This window comes from Schistocerca americana, chromosome 4 (genome assembly GCF_021461395.2).
Source record: "Schistocerca americana isolate TAMUIC-IGC-003095 chromosome 4, iqSchAmer2.1, whole genome shotgun sequence".
NCBI lineage: Eukaryota > Metazoa > Arthropoda > Insecta > Orthoptera > Acrididae > Schistocerca > Schistocerca americana.
In genome coordinates, this window is record NC_060122.1 from 663,259,147 (window position 1) to 663,276,802 (window position 17,656).

Genomic DNA, 17,656 nt, shown 5'->3' on the forward strand with positions numbered 1-17,656 from the left:
AAGTAAAAATCTGTCTACCTACTTGACAGAAAATTGTGAGAAATTTCGGTCTTACCTTAAATCAGTAACCTGACCGAAGACATCTGAACAGGCACTATGTGACCCTAAGAGCACTGACACGAAGGACGACACGGCAAAGGCTGAAATACTAAACGTTTTTTTCCAAAACTGTTAGAGGAAGATCGCACGATAGTGCCTCCTTTAAATGGTTGCACGAAATAATCGATTAAGGGATAGAAAAGCAACTGAAATCGTTCAACAGAGGGAAGATCATTGGACCTGGTGCGACAGCAGTACGATTCTACGTAGCGTAGGGATAGGAACTTGACCTTCTGCTAGCAGCAGTGTACCGCCGATCTTTGGAGGACCGAAGTGTTCCTGGTAGTTGCAAAAAGTACTGCTTATTCCGGCTTTCAAGAAGGGTCGTCGAACAGATATACAAAACTATCTTTGACATCTAACCGACGTTGTAGAGTTGTGGAACTTGTTTTATGCTCGCATATTATGACATTTTTGAAGGTTGAAAATATCCTCTCTAGAAACCAAACGGATTCCGAAAAGAACGATCTCATGAAACCAAGCTCGCTCTATTCGTTCACGAGACTCAGAAAGCAGCAGACATCGGCGCCTAGCTAGATGCCCTGTTCCTCTATTTTCAGAAGGCAATCGATACAGCTCTGCTCCGCCACCTAATGAACGAAATACGAGCGTACTGCATAGAAGACCAAGTGTGTGTTTGGACTGAATACTTTCTAGCAAACAGAACAAAGCCTGTCATTCTAAACGGAGAGGAGTCTTCAGATACAAAAGTAACTTCGTAGGTGCCACAAGGGAGTGTTGTAGGACCATTACTTTCCACAATACGTATACTCTGTGAACAAAAGTATCCGGACACCTCCAAAACATACGTTTTTCATATTAGTTGCGTTGTGCTGCCACCTACTGACAGTTACTCCATATCAGCGACCTCAGTAGTCAAGAGACACCGCGAGAGAGCAGAATGGGGCGCTCCGCGGAACTCACGGACTTCGATGTGGTCAGGTGATTGGGTTTCACTTGTGTCATACGTCTGTACGCAAGATTTCCACACTCCGAAACATCCCCAGGTCTACTGTTTCCGATGTGATAGTGAAGTGGAAACGTGAAGAGACACATACAGCACAAAAGCGTACAGGTTTACGTCGTCTGTTGAATGACAGAGACCGCCAAAAAACTTTCATGACACCACCGACAATTGCCATTATTTTTTATAGTAAATCTGGTGCTGTCGTGACTTGTTGGATTGTGGATGTGATGATGGATATGAGATGGCAGGTTGTTGGTATGGCGAATGCCCGGTGAACGTCATCTGCCAGCATGTGTAGTGCCAACAGTAAAATTCGCAGGCGGTGGTGCCATGGAATGGAGGGGGCTTGCACCCCTTGTTTTTTTGAGTGACACTGTCACAGCACAGGCCTACATTCATGTTTTAAGCACCTTCTTGCTTCCCACTGTTGAAGAGCAATTTGGGAATGGCGACTGCATCTTTCAACACGATCGAACACCTGTTCATAATGCACGGCCTTGGCGGAGTGGTTACACGACAGTACGATCCCTGTAACGGACTGGCCTGCACAGAGTCCTGACCTGAATCTATAGAACACCTTTGGGATGTTTTGGAACGCCGACGTCGTGCCAGGCCTCACCGACCGGCATCGACACCTCTCCTCACTGCAGCACTCCTTCAAGAATGGGCTGCCATTCCCCAGAAACCTTCCAGCACCTGATTGAACGTATGCCTACGAGACTGGAAGCTGTCATCAAGGCTAAGGGTGGCCCAATACCATACTTAATTCCAGCATTACCGATGGAGGGCGCCACGAACTTGTAACTCATTTTCAGACAGGAGTTCGGATACTTTTGATCACATAGTGTATAAATTACCTTGTAGATAACGTCAGAAGTTGCATAAGGCTTTCGCGGATGAGATGTTGTTTATGTTACCAGCATTGTGTGAAATCCCGCTTTCTGCAGAATCGTTAGGTAATGTATAGAATGCTTAAAATCGAACGTCAAATTATGAAAAGACTGATATTTTATACATTTCCAAGGCGTTGTATACTTTGCCGGATTGTCTGCTGGCAAAGTGTGTAATACGCCTGATCACACCATTTCTTCCCACCACCAGTGTTCGCCGTGGCGTTCGGGTCTTCGTTTAATGGTTGAGAAGACAGCGTGTTGTTATACGACGTTCAACTATCACGCCATGGATATGACCATAATAGTTCTTCAGTGTACAGCATCCGGCTGAAGTTCCACAGACATCACCATGTCGGAAGGGAGCGTAGTGCCAAACAAGTAATCACGCAATGCTGACATGCAACGACGGTTTTGCGCTGAATTATCTCAAATAAGAGCCACTGCTGCAGAAACTGTGTTTTCTTAACCGAAACCAACTATCAAATGTTAGTCAACGATGTAAAAAAGTCCAAGACGACCATGATGAACCAACCACGGTACTACTATCTGCTAAAACACTACGACGTAAAGATGGTCGAGATTAAGACTAAGTTGATCTATCCTGTTAAAGAAGGTACGATTGTTATTCAATTTTACGTCGCGGACTCCGAGTTATTTGACAAGCTCCATAAGGCCCAATTGGCTGTTGATCATGGAGGGCGGGACAGTATGTTGAAAGAGCTTTCTCCCAAGTATAAGAACATTACCCGTCATGATATTGAGCTGTACATCCACCTTTGTGAGCCTTACCAGAAGAAGCAAAAAGGTGTTACAAAAAGGTATTGTGGTCAAGCCAATGATTTTTTGGAATTCAGTTCCCGTTGTTAGGTCGATGTCAACGATTTTCAGCCCAATCGTGATAGATGGCACAAGTTTATAATGGTCTACCTAGCTCATCTCACTAAGTTTGTAGTTCTCAGGGCTCTGAAATCAAAGAAAGCAGAAGAAATAACCCACAGCCTCATCGACATATTTAGGGTGCTTGGTGCTCCAACGATTATACAACCCGATAACGGCACAAAATTTGCAAACATTGTGGTAAGCAGTCTATCGGAGTACTGGCCTACCTTGAAGATCGTCCATGGCAAGCCGCGTCACTCACTTCAGAGGAGCGTCGAAAGAGCAACCAGGACATTGAAAATATGCAATTTGCTTGGATGCAAGATGAAAAAACTAGCTGCTGGAATGACGACTGCGGTTGGTCCAACTTACGAAAATCAGAGCTTTTGATTCTGGTATTGGAAGGTCACCATACGAAGCTCTGTTCGGCTGCAAAGCTAGAATAGGTCTCTGAACGCCGTCCCTGCCTACGTCTTTTATAAGACTAGAGACAGAGGAAGAGCTGGAAAAAATACAGAAAGCGTACAAACAACACAACAGCAGGAAGAAAGACGAGATGAATGAATGCAAGAGGCACAGGGCCTTGCAGAATCGTAGATGAAAATGAAATCTATGATGGAGTAAACTAAAACAGTGGAGAAGCCATGGTTATCGAAGAGTCTTACGTTTCTTTGCTTATCGAAAATCCTTCTTTTGTGACTGCTTAAAAGAAACCAACTTTGCCCATACAAGTAAAAAGTGTGGCCGAAACGTTCGTGCTATCTGTGGACATTCTCCTACTGATCATGTCGACAACTAAGTAGAAGGTTATGGGGTTAGCATTTTATGTGGTGTTTGTTTCGATATTGAGAAAGCTGTCCAAAGTAAAACGACATCGAAATTGCAGAAAAATGAAAAGGGATTCTGACAAAAAAAATTTCTCCTGTGTCTCTGGTCGCGACAGTGCGAGTTCCAATTCTCGAAGTCGACAAAGTACGGGGTGACTCACGCAATCTGTTGCTATGAACGTGACGAAAGATGGCTTTTACCGACTTGGAGCTGCAGAAGGAATCTTGAGGTAGCTTTACACAAGATCAGAATTCACCGTATGTAGAAAGAATGAGAATCGAAGGCGTTCCTGACCAAAAAACACCTCTCCGAACTGCAGCTATTTCATTTCTCTGTGCACAGGAAGTGGCCAACGATTCGCCAGGTGCATGTGCAACGCGAAATGCCAAAACATGAGGTGGTTTGTGTGAAAAAGAAAACTGGATGTCAAAATGCCACTCTAGCCTTCCCTGCCAGAACAGGTAGGTCATGGCAGTTCTGCTTTGCTTTTTACCGGTAACAGTATTCGCATTCTTCTTTTAGACGTGAAATGTATGTACAAGACCAAATTGCCAAAACGAAAAGTGTTTTCTTCTGTGAAGAAGAAATATGAGTACTCACTGTAACAAGTACTTCAGCTTCAGTTCTGCTTTCATTGTTTCCCTGTAAGAATATCCTGTGCGCTATTTTTATTAATTAATAAAGGCTACTCATCTTGTGGGCTTTTAACACTTCGTGTAAATGGTCTTAGCCATTCTGTGTAATACCTAGGAATCGTATAGAATGCCTGGGAAAAGTGTGTAACATTTTCATAAGAGACTTACATAACTTGCCTAAAACCACCAGGCATTCTATGCATTACCCAGGGATTCTTTAGAAGACCGGAATTTCACACAATGCCGGTAACATGTACAGAGAAGGCGTGACGCTGTAGAATTGTAGCGAAGTGCAGGGAGAACTCCACAAGATCGACGCTGGGTGCAGAGAGTGGCAACTGATCCTCAACATAAGGAAATGTAACATACTGTGAATACATAGACAGAAAGATCCTTTACTGTATGATTATGCAATTGCAAGACTATCTCTGGAGGCAGTTCCTTCCATAAAATATCTAGGAGTATCCAGAATGAGATTTTCACTCTGCAGCGGAGTGTGCGCTGATATGAAACTTCCTGACAGATTAAAACTGTGTGCCGGACCGAGACTCGAACTCGGGACCTTTGCCTTCCCTGTGAGGGCGGATCGTGAGTCGTGCTTGGGTAGCTCAGTTGGCAGTTCGGCGCTAGCGGCCGTGCGAAGGGGAGGTCCGAGACTTCCGCCTGTGCGGCGTGTGCGAGTGTTTGTTTACTTGTGGCCTTAGTCTGAACGCGGGCTAGTAACACCGATCATGGCGAACAAGTACAGGAAAACTACATTACGATTCAATTTCTGCAAAGACTACGAACGACCAAAGGCATTAGCAGTGGAACGATTCATTCGAGAGGACGTCAAGATACCGCCAAACGATATTATCGGAATTCACCTATCCATCGTTAGTCCCACGGTGTATGTTAAGATGGTAAATGACGCGGCGTGTGAGAGAATTCTACAGGCGACAAAAGCAGGTCTCCGATTTTGCCATAGTGACGGGAATGTCGGCACGGTAACTGTAGAACATGCTGGTCTGGGTATACGGACAATACGTGTTTTTGAGCTGCCATTTGAGCTCCCGGCTGACGAAGTTATCGAGGCTTTTAAGCCATACGGCACAGTACATGGTCACACAGCAGAACGCTGGACACAATTCGCCACATACCCCGTTCTTAACGGAGTGCGGCAGATCACTATTGATCTTCAGAAGCATGTACCGTCCTATCTGACAATTGGTGGTTGTCGGGCGGTGGTGATTTACGATGGTCAACCACGTACATGTTCTGGATGTGGCCAGGAGGGACACCTCAGGTCGAACTGTATGCAACGGCGGGTTACACAACTGCCTTCAGATGTGCGGGAGCCGTCGCCGGCGATGACAGTACTACCGATCACCTATGCCAAAGCCCTCACTGCGTCCGCTAATGACCGAAAGGACACAGCCTCGGTGGAAGATCAAGATGGCACTCTCCGAAACCTTGTCGCAGACGTCGGGATGACAGAGCATGCTGCTCCGTCGAGCATACAATCTACGGCGACAACATCAGATGAGACCGAACTCCCACCCAGCACACCGATAGTACAAGAAGCAGTTCCAGCCACTACGGATGCTGTTCCGTCTGAAACGCACTCTGAGACGACATCATTAGTTTCGACCGAACTCCCGCCAAGTTCAACGATGGGACTCGAAACACTTCCAGTTCCTACGGATGCTTTTCTGTCGGGCAGCCGTGATTCCCTGCAATCTGAGGACACGGACGGAAGATCACGCAAACAGCGTTCCCCGAAAAGGAGGAAACGGCGGCGTCGCACGACATCTTCTCGGGATGACTCCCCTTGCCCCGACGACGATGTGCCTGTGGACCAAGACGACACAACAGCCTCTACGAAACAGGATGAGGCACTGGGAACTGTTCGATCCGACCCACAGCGGTCTGTCACATTGACGGTACCGGGACGTGGTGATGCTGAAGAGAAATCACAGCCAGTTGGCTCTCCAGACGCAGATGCTGTGGCTATGGACACGAATATATCACAGCCTGAAAAGATGTGGTATGAGGATATTGAGGAGGCGCCGGACGTCATACAGAGGCAGCCGGCACTCACGAAGACGGACTAATAATTGCTGAAGGTGAAGGGAGAGGGGCGAGAGAACGTCTTCTAACTCAGCCCCCGGCGCCGGTGCAGGGAGATGTTGTTGCGCCTCGACAGAGTGGGATTCAACGCCATGCGAACCGTATTGCGACATTAAATATCAATGACGTGCGTTCACCGGCCAAAATACACCTATTGAAGGAAACGGTTTGGGCATCTGATGTGGATATTGCTTTGCTGCAGGAAGTCCACATAGCTGCACTCCCATATATCGCAGGCTACCAATCCTATTCGTCACATGGAGACCACAATGGGAGTGGGGTGGCAGTTTACGTGCGAGATGGCTTCCCAGTGGAAAACGTGTGTTATCTTCCGTCGGCCAGGGGAATGGCTTTCACGACGTTTGGGACACGCATCATCAATCTTTATGCACCGTCGGGAAACAATCGGCGGCGGGAAAGGGCGCGATTTTATGCAGAAGACATTGCTCCACTATTCCATGGACGTTCTGAATGTGTAATAATTGGTGGAGATTTCAACTGCGTTCTCAGCCAGAAAGACCAATGGCCGCAAGCAAACATCAGCCAGGAGTTGCGAATCGTTGTCAACGACCTTGTACTTAGTGACACGTGGGAATTACGACATGGAGCTGCACCGGGATACACCTATGTGACAAGTCATTCGGCAAGCAGATTAGATCGCATTTATATCTCACGGGCTCATGCAAATGATGTCCAGGACGCGGAACGCTGGCCATTGGCATTTTCCGATCACAGCGCTTACATCTGTACGGTGCTTCTTCCCCGTAGAGAGGTGTGGAACAGTAAGGCCCCGTGGAAACTAAACATTCAACATCTACATGATCCTGAATGCCGTCAACGGATCCTTGAGACATGGACGATGTGCGAGCGAAGGGTTGGAAGGTATGCGACGAAGCTTGATTGGTGGCTGACTTGTGCTAAACCGGCGCTTCGCCGTACGTTTATCTCATGTAGCAGGGAGATGGCAGAATGGCGCCCCCGTACCACCGACTTTTATTTTGCAGCACTGCGCGACCTGGATGGTGGCCCGCCGGGACAGGACATCTGGATCGAACACAAAAGGATAAAAGCTAAACTAGTGGCTTTAGCTCGGAAACATCTTCAGGGAACCATGGTGCGCGCCAGATGTCACGATACGATAAGGCACGAGATTCCTTCCATGCACCACGTCGTGAATGAACGAAAGCACCGACGACGCGTTTTGGTACGGGAGTTAATCACCCGCGAAGACCGAAGAGTGACGCGTCAAGCGGACATTGTCTCTGCATTCGTCGACCATTACCAACGCATCTATCGGGAAGAAGCAGCCTCTTTCGATGACCTCGACCGTATAGCCACGTCCGTCTCCCGTACACTGACGGTGGAAGCCGCGGGAACCTTACTGGAAGCCATTAGCTGTGAGGAAGTACATGATGCGATCGCACAAGGTGCGTTGAATCGGTCCCCAGGCATTGATGGGCTTCCTGCTGAATTCTATCGCGGATTTCGCAACGAAATGGCACCGCGATGGACGGAAATGTACAACGAGATGTTAAATTCCGATGCGCCTATTGCACCGGCTTTTATGGAAGGCCTCCTGGTGCCAGTACATAAACCGAAGCCAGGAATTACGGTCACACATTATCGCCCCATCACCCTGCTTAATGCCGACTATAAGATCCTTGCACGGTTGCTAGCGTCCCGATGTCGTATGTTAATTCGTAGCGTTCTCTCTCCGGAACAGACGACACCGGGTGGATCGGTGAATGTGCAAACAGCTACTGGCGAATGCCGTGATGTGATAGCGCTGGCGGAGGAGTGCCGGCTTAAAGCGGCGATGGTGGCGGTTGATTTTGACAGTGCTTTTGATAAGGTGCGCCACAACTATCTGTATGCTGTACTGGAACAAATGGGTTTTCCAGACCGTTTTGGACTGGGTGTTGTGTTGTCCTAGTCATCATCATTTCATCCCCATCGACGCGCAGGTCGCCGAAGTGGCGTCAAATCGAAAGACCTGCACCAGGCGAACGGTCTACCCGACGGGAGGCCCTAGCCACACGACATTTCCATTTTTTTTACTGGTCTCATTAGAAGGATTTACGGGGGCGCACAATCCTTGGTACAGGTTAATGGGCGTATAGCAAGGCCCATTCAAATTCGACGATCCATTCGCCAGGGCTGCCCTCTTTCGATGCTGCTGTTCGCGGTAGCGTTGGAACCATTAATTGGGAGGCTCACCAATTCTCTTTCTGGGATGGAACTACGGGGCTACACCTTCAAATGTCGTGCCTATGCGGACGACCTCCTGCTGCTCGTTCGTTCTGAGGAAGAGGTGAAGACGGTCCTTGAACTGTTGTTGGACCACAGTGTGATCGCGGGTAGTGCAGTGAACATGAACAAATCGGCGGCAATGCCGGTGGGAAGGGGCCTTACGCCGGAAGAAATCAGTCCGTTTCCTTATGTGCAACGATTCCGCTATCTCGGCATAGACTTTACCTCATCTGTAAAACATACTGCAGCAGTTAACTACCGACGTATTTTACGGACAACACGTACCATGGTCCGACAACATCTCCTACGGCGCCTTGATCCTTTGCAGCGAGTCAAGTACCTGAATACTTATGTGGTTTCTCGAATGGTGCATATTTCGCAGATCCTGCCCCTACCACTCACGCTCGGACGTCGACTTCAATCAGCACTAGGCTATTTCGTGATGATTGGATCGCCCCTCAAGGTGCGATACGAAACGCTCACTCTCCCTACGGACAAGGGGGGACTCGGACTTACGAATGTTCACTGCCGTGCGACGGCGCTCCTTCTAGCCACAATGTATAAGCAATGGCGTAGCGGGCGTGATTCCCTTACATCCCGCCTACTGGATCTCCTGGTTCCAGCGTCCCTCACACCTCCGGTGGCGGTGGGCAACATTACGCCACATTTTGCGCATGTCTCAACATTTATCGTGGAACTTAGTTATATCAGAGACGAGCTTCCGCGCACAAGACCGCCATGCGCGAAGGATTTTTATGTTTGGCTGTTACGACGGATAAGTTGTAATGTAATTGAACTGAAACACCCCAGGTTGCATTGGCCGAAGATTTGGAGACATGTGCACCAAAAATTCTTTCCTACCTTCGTTCGGGCACTGTGGTTCTCTGTCGCCTGTGGCAAGTTCAACACCCACCAACGGCTCCATGCAATTGGACTAGTGGACACTCCACTATGCCCGAAATGTCACCAAGTGGATGACGACCATCACCGCTTAACTTGTATCGCGGTGGAGGACGTCTGGCTCCTCGGAAGACAGATGGTGGCTTGCTACCTCCGTGTGACCCCGCAACATATTACACCTGCTTCCTTCTTACATCCGGAGAGTGACTACTTTCCGGCGACTAAATCACAGTCGATCATCTGGATCAAAGGTTGGACGATCGCGTACCTCTATGGGGATACTGCCACGTCGCGACTTGACTTTTGGTATTTCTTGCAGCAAGCCCACAGTGAGGTTCATAGATGGTCACACTATCGGAAAACCTTTGCCAATTATCTTCAGGCAGTCTTCCTTGACCCCCCACGCAGTTGGAATGTGCCGGGTGCAGTCGGTGTGCACATTTGACAGCTGATGATGAACCTCACGCTTCTCTCACCACTCACTATGTAATGCACATACTATACGCTGAAATGGTCTATATGTTCCTTTTAACAGAGTGATCCTTATTGAAAATAAATAAATAAATAAAAAAAATAAAAAAGTTGGTATAGCCCTTGTCCGCGAAAGGCAAAGGCCCCGAGTTCGAGTCTCGGTCCGGCACACAATATTAATCTGTCAGGAAGTTTCATCTAGGAGTTTGTGTACGGAGGCGTTTGAAATGGAACGACCACATGAAATTAATCGCGAGTAAGGCAGATGCGAGACTGGGATGCATTGGAAGAACCCTCAGGAAACGTAATCCATCAGCAAAGAAAATAACTTACAAAACACTCATTTGACCAATACTTGAATCTTGCTCGATTATCTGACCCATACCACATGGGACTGACAAAGGAACTAGAGAAGATAAAAACAAAAGCAGCGGGTTTCGTTACAGATTCATTTAATACGCGCGAAGACACCACAGAGGTGATCGAACAACTCGTGTCGCGAACACTGCATTAGAGGTTTACTGTTAAAGCTCCGAGAGCGTACTTTCCTAGAAGAGTCAACGAATATATTAACTTCCTCCTACGCATATATCTAAATTAGACAGATTCGAGCTCATACGGAGGAGTACCCACAATAGTTATTTTCGCGAACTGTTAGCAAATGGAACAGGAAAGGTGAAAAGTGACAGTGCCTCACAAAATACCCTCCACCACACACAAGGAGCCGGCCGCTGTGGCCGAGCGGTTCTAGGCGCTTCAGTCCGGAATCGCGCTGCTGCTACGGTCGCAGGTTCGAATCCTGTCTCGGGCATGGATGTGTTTGATGTCCTTAGAATAGTTAGGTTTAAGTAGTTCTAAGTCTAGAGGACTGATGACCTCAGATGTTAAGTCCCATAGTGTTTAGAGCCATTTGAACCATTTGAACATCACAAGGTGGCTTTCGAAGTATAGATGTAGATGTAGAACGATGTGTTTTGGAACATTTGCACCAGCATTGTAGTCTGTCGTCAGAAGTGCCACAGATCACCAGCAAACCTAGTTTATAGACCTTCCAAGCCACCGACCTCTACGTCCTTGAGGAGGCGTGTACGTCCAACTCCGTGTCACCTACTCGTGTTTTCACCATACTTCAGTCACTGTCCATAGATGCTCACAACAGTAGCACGCTAGGAGCCGACCAACTTCGCCGTTCGTGAGATGCTCGTTCGCAAGAACCTGTCCGTAGCAATATGCCCTTCATTAAAGTTGCCTTTGTCTGTGGATTCCCCTATTTGCGGATAGTATCGACGCTAGAATAATTTCCCATTCTTTGCTTTATTGTTACTTCAGTTCCCTACAAAGGGGAGGGGCTGGCAGTGGACAAAAAGCGCTCTTCAGCCAAAGGTTAGATAAACTGTATTTAAAAGAGTTTAAAATGTGTAGAAAGATGACAGTAACATATGATTTTGGAAAAAAACATTGGTAAGCGATATTTACGATTTTGATACAAAAACAAGTGACAAGAAGCGAGGTTTTTGTAAAATAGACATATACGGAGAATCCTGAGGATTTTTAAAACTAGTTTCACGATTTTATATCACAGTTAAAACATAGTCACTGATGAATGTGACTGATGCCATAGCGTACTGGTGATACTAGTGGTACAGTCATGATGAAGGTGCGATGATGAGGATGACTATGCGGCCCTGTAGAACGGCAGGTAGCGACTAAAAGCCAGCAAGCTGGAAAAGGGGGAAGGATTAAATACAAGGATGGTGTCACACGGAGAGTTGTGATTAGGGTTGGAAAGAGGAGTACATCTCGGGACGGATTTCACTGTTAGCGAGTGTGAGTTGGTTAAAATTCCGGCGGGAAAGGATGGATCAGGCATGGAGTTGCATGGAAGATGCAATATGGATGCAACTGTGCAGTGGGGTATCTGGTCTGGTTATTAGTGGGTGGGAAATAGGGTGCTGGGGCTGGGTTTTACGTTTAATATATTAGGTCTGAAGGTGCTCTAAGAAGAGGAGAAGGTGTGGCAGTAGATGAGTTCGTACAAGAGGCGATTTGGTGGAGGTAGGCGGATGCGGAAGGTGAGGCGCAGTGCACGTCTTTCCAGGATTTCACGGGACTTACAGAATTAAGGCGAGGCAGAGATCCTGGCAACGGTAGCTAAGATAGGATGGGGCGAATGGTGTATTCATATATGAGGGTAATGGTAGAAAAATGTAGACCACAGGTGCGGCCTGCTGTACTGTTAGTAGTTTTAGTCGGTTTCAGGCTTTGTGTTGGATGGTAAGAAGATGTGGGTTCCATGTTAGTTTTCTGTCGAGAGTTGGTGCTAAATACTTTACTGTGTTAGAGGGATGGCTCGGTTGTAGATGGAGATGGAAATCTGGACGACGGTAACGCCGAGTTGTGTGACCAAAGCTGGTGGCTTGGCTTTTCTGTGAATTTACTTGAAGTTTCCGCAATTACGCCACTCCTCTAGAAGATTCAGATGGTGTTGAAAGGAGACATGGGAGACTTGAATGGTGTGGTAAGGGACTAGGTAGGAGGTGTCGTCAGCGTACTGCAAGAGATACGTTGAGGGCGCCGGTTTTGGAATATCTGCAGTGTACAGCCTGTAAAGGATGGGTGAGAGGACAGAGCCTTGAGGCACACCTGCAACAGGGCGAAAGATACGTGAGCAAGCATGGTTGATTGTGACATGCGTAGGAAAAGTGTTGAAGGAAGGACGCTGTAAGAAGGGCGTAGTTAACTGAGAGTGCATAGGTTTGGAGCTTAAAGAACAGTCCAGAATGCCATACCCAGTCGAAGGCTTTTTCTATATCAAGGGAGACAAGTAGGGTGGACTTCCGTTTATTCAGTTGATGGCAGATTAGGTGGGAAAGGTAAAGTAGTTAGTTGTCGTTGCTTATAGTTGGTACGAAAGCTGCGTTGGGTATTGGGAAAGGGTAGGTGGGCTGCCAGGTGCTGACGGATTCGTTAGATAGTATCGGTTTCAATGGTAATGCCGAAAAAATTTTCCCTGTTCGTCTCTGCTTCACTCATATGCCACGGCACGAACAACAACGCCATGTACAGCGGTGGTGAAAATGTTTTGGTTCAGCTGTGTATATCATTTTATACCGATTTTTTATTAAATCTACAAATATTACCATCATTCTTTAGAGTAAGGCCGGTATTACACTATCAAATTTCTTTGTCAATGATTTGATCAAAGATTTGATGAAATATTCGTCAAATTTATTTGACAAAGATCTTTGATGTGGCGCTAAAAAGGGGTATTACACATTTTTTTTCGTCAAAGTTCAAGATGGCAGACAACAACAACTTGTTATTAACCGCAGCAGTTGGATGTACCACAATTGCACTGTGTGCACATGTGGAAAGGAAGTGCGTGAAAAAAAGGAAACGTACCTGGGTGAAGCCGTGGGTTTTATGACCAGACGATAAAAGCATTCAACGAAAGTTGTTACGTGAGCTTGTACTGGAGGACGTCAAGTCGTACATAAATTACTTAAGAATGGATGAGCATACATTTCAGTATTTGCTCAGTGAAGTGTATCCTCATATCACAAAGCACAATACTCACTTAAGAACTGCTATATCTGCAGAAGACAGACTCACTGTAACACTCCGATTCCTTGCTACAGGAGAGAGTTAGGTTAGGTTAGGTTAGGTTAGGTGTCCAATCTTCTTAATCTATTTTTGTATTCAGGGTGCCTCACGTTGTAAAGCGCCTCATAAGCCTCATACATCTCTATTAATTATGTAGTTGTCAGTTCACACCAATTGTATTTACCGGCAATGTATATAAAAACACTACAGATGACAGAACTCTGCAGCGATGCTAGCGCTCTGTGTGGTAACATGTCACATTGCAGTGAACAGAAGACAAGCGACTTTTATGATCAAATCTACAGCGAGGCCCTAGATTTGATCAAATTTATTTGACAGCAGACGAGATTTGACAAAGTGTCCTATTGCACCATCAAACTTCTTTGACGAAAATATTTGACAAAATCAACTTTGACAAAGAAATTTGATAGTGCAATACCGGACTAAGCAATGTTTTTCTGCAGTAAATCTGTCGACTTTTTCCTATCATCTTATTTCTGTGTCTCCTTCCCAGTTACTATTATCAAGTTTCTTCTTGCTCTCACCCCTCACCAGCTTATTAAATAGTACTGAAAAGTTATAAAAATTGGCCAGGTGAGAGCATGACTCGCGATCTGAAGCTTTCATTATGTGTGCTGGTTGAATCACCTGAAACCTGCACAGCAAATATTGCGGAAACGGGAAATGCTATTGATGTGCGGTTTTCACAGAAAGTATTGGGCTGAATAGTCATCATGTTGGTACCACTGGTTCCTCATAGTGTGCAGTGGAACGTATTCTAGCATCTGGGGAACATGGTCTGTTATGAGGCTGCGATACGTGTTCGTTTCCAGTGTTCCGTCTGTGGAAAACGGGCCTAGGAGCTGATGGTTCACTATCCCATATCACACGTTTACACTCCATGTACGCTGATATTCTACCTGATGAAGCTAACGGGTATTATCAACAGGCCAATAGTACATGTTCCGGTGGTTTACCCGGTCATGAATGGTAAATGTGGTTTCATCACTGAACAAGACAGATCTGGAGTATCCTGTGTTAATGCCTATGTAGACAACTTAACACGGTTCTCGTAAACTTTACACGCAACTCTTGACGTAGGGAGATGTGATACGGATGGAACCCATGCCAATGGAGAGTGCGTAGGACACTTACCTGACTCATGCTACTTCCTCGTGCGATTGCGAGGGAGCTAACGTGCGGATCAACTGCAGCAGCAACAAGAACATCCATTTCCCCCTCATCTGTCATCATTTGTTTCCTTCTGCTGCGTTGTCTAGATGTTACACTACGGCTCTTACGTAACTGGCTGAAGAGGTTGATAAATAACTGCCGAGATGGTTGACATCTATTGGGATATCTCGCCACAGCGTACAAGAACGAAGTGCATTCTTCCTACGCTCTCCATACACCATGAGCAAGTCGGCTTTTTCTGTGTTGCTTCCACTCACGGCCTACTGCTTTGTCTGTCACACGCTAACTGAGTAACAAATCACAACGCTCTCAGAGAAGACACAAGCACACTGTAAACAAACATAACATCGTACCTAGCGAGCTCACAGGTTGAATGGTACAGGCAAGTGTCGGTGTGAAAACTTTTGAAAATACGATATCTCGTAAACGTATCGCACCAGAATCCTGCAACAAACACCACTCACAATCTAATTTACCCTAATTTTAATTTGTTAATATCAATACGCATTGTTCTGTTTAAAAAGACTATGTTTGCCGAAAGATACACTTTCTAAGTATTATTACAATCTTTTTATTCGCTAATAGTACGAGCCCCTGACTACCAACCCATTCTGTGAAAATCGCACATCAATAGTACTTCCCATTTCCGTAATATTTGTAGCGCAAATTTTAGGTGATCAGTTATCTACAAATAGTTCATCGCTCCTGGGAATCGAGAATCTACACGATTTTTGCCTGTTATCCATATCGATATTGGCAGGAGGTCGGTTCCAAGAATTTCAAGACTTCCCAGAATGTTGCATGATTTAAGTCGAGTAACAAACGACATTTTTTTCATGTGATTTAATTAATAATTCCTAATTTTCAAATTTTTGCTTTACTGTTACTGCGAAACCGTGCTCGTTGCCAAATTTCGTGGCTCTAGGCCAACGGGAAGTATCCTATAGGTTTTGATGAATGAGTTTGCGAGTATGGTCCTATCTTTTCATTACATTAACTAAGAAGCTTCATATTTTGCACCGCTAATGGACCATGGACCTTAGTATGAGACATAAATTTGAACTTAAAACGTCTAACCGTTCCTGAGAGAAAGGGTTCATAATAGTCGAACAGACGGACGGATGGCGATCCTGTAAGGGTTCCGTTGTTACCGAGTGAGGCACGGGGCTCTTAAAAATTGACAACGATATCTTCCCTCTTCCTTTAAACACAGCTTCAGTCAACGCTTCAAGTGAAAATTAAAAAAGAATCAATGTTATAAAAATAATAAATTCAAAATTCAAAATCAGTGTCTAACTGAAGACATAACAGAAACTAAGGAAGAATGTAAATGTACAGACAGAAATTACAGGAGACAATTTCGAAGGCAAACGATTAATGCATACGAGAAAACATGTCAGATGGAAAATCTTCATCAGTAAAGTTTGACTGAGATAGAATAAGGGACGTTTTTAAAGGTTGTTTTTGTTGTGGTCTTCAGTCCTGAGACTAGTATGATGCAGCTCTCCATGCTACCCTATCCTGTGCAAGTTTCTTCATCTCCCAGTACTTACTGCAACCTACATCCTTCTGAATCTGCTTAGTGTATTCATCTCTTGGTCTCCCTCTATGATTTTTACCCTCCACGCTGCCCTCCAATACTAAATTGGTGATCCCTTGATGCCTCAACACATGTCCTACCAACCGGTCCCTTCTCCTTGTCAAGTTGTGCCACAAACTCCTCTTCTCCCAATTCTGTTCAATACCTCCTCATTAGTTATGTGATCTACCCATCTAATCTTCAGCATTCTTCTTTAGCACCACATTTCGAAAGCTTCTATTCTCTTCTTGTCTAAACTATTTATCGTCCATGTTTCACTTCCATACATGGCTACACTCCATACAAATACTTTCATAAATGACTTCCTGACACTTAAATTTATACTCGATGTTAAAAAATTTCTCTTCTTCAGAAACGCATTCCTTGCCATTGCCAGTCTACATTTTATATCTTCTCTACTTCGACCATCATCAGTTATTTTGCTCCCCAAATAGCAAAACTCCCTTACTACTTTAAGTGTCTCATTTCCTTATCTAATTCCCTCAGCATCACCCGACTTAATTCGACTGCATTCCATTATCCTCGTTTTGCTTTTGTTGATGTTCATCTCATATCCTCCTTTCAAGACACTGTCCATTCCCTTCAACTGCTCTTCCAAGTCCTTTTCTATCTCCGAGAGAATTACAATGTCATCGGCGAACCTCAAAGTTTTTATTTCTTCTCCATGGATTTTAATACCTAATCCGAATTTTTCTTTTGTTTCCTTTACTACTTGCTCAATATACAGATTGAATAACATTTGGGAGAGGCTACAGCCCTGTCTCACTCCCTTCCCATCCACTGCTTCCGTTTCATGCCCTTCGGCTCTTATAACTGCCATCTGGTTTCTGTACAAATTGTAAATAGCCTTTCGCTCCCTGTATTTTACCCCTGCCAACTTTAGAATTTGAAAGAGAGTATTCCAGTCAACATTGTCAAAAGCTTTCTCTAAGTCTACAAATGCTAGAAACGTAGGTTTGCCTTTCCTTAATCTTTCTTCTAAGATAAATCGTAAAGTCAGTATTGCCTCACGTGTTCCAGTATTTCTACGGAATCCAAACTGATCTTCCGCGAGGTCAGCTTCTACCAGTTTTTCCATTTGTCTGTAAAGAATTCGCGTTAGTATTTTGCAGCTGTGACTTATTAAACTGATAGTTCGGTAATTTTCACATCTGTCAACGCCTGCTTTCTTTGGGATCGGAATTATTATATTCTTCTTGAAGTCTGAGGGTATTTCGCCTGTCTCATA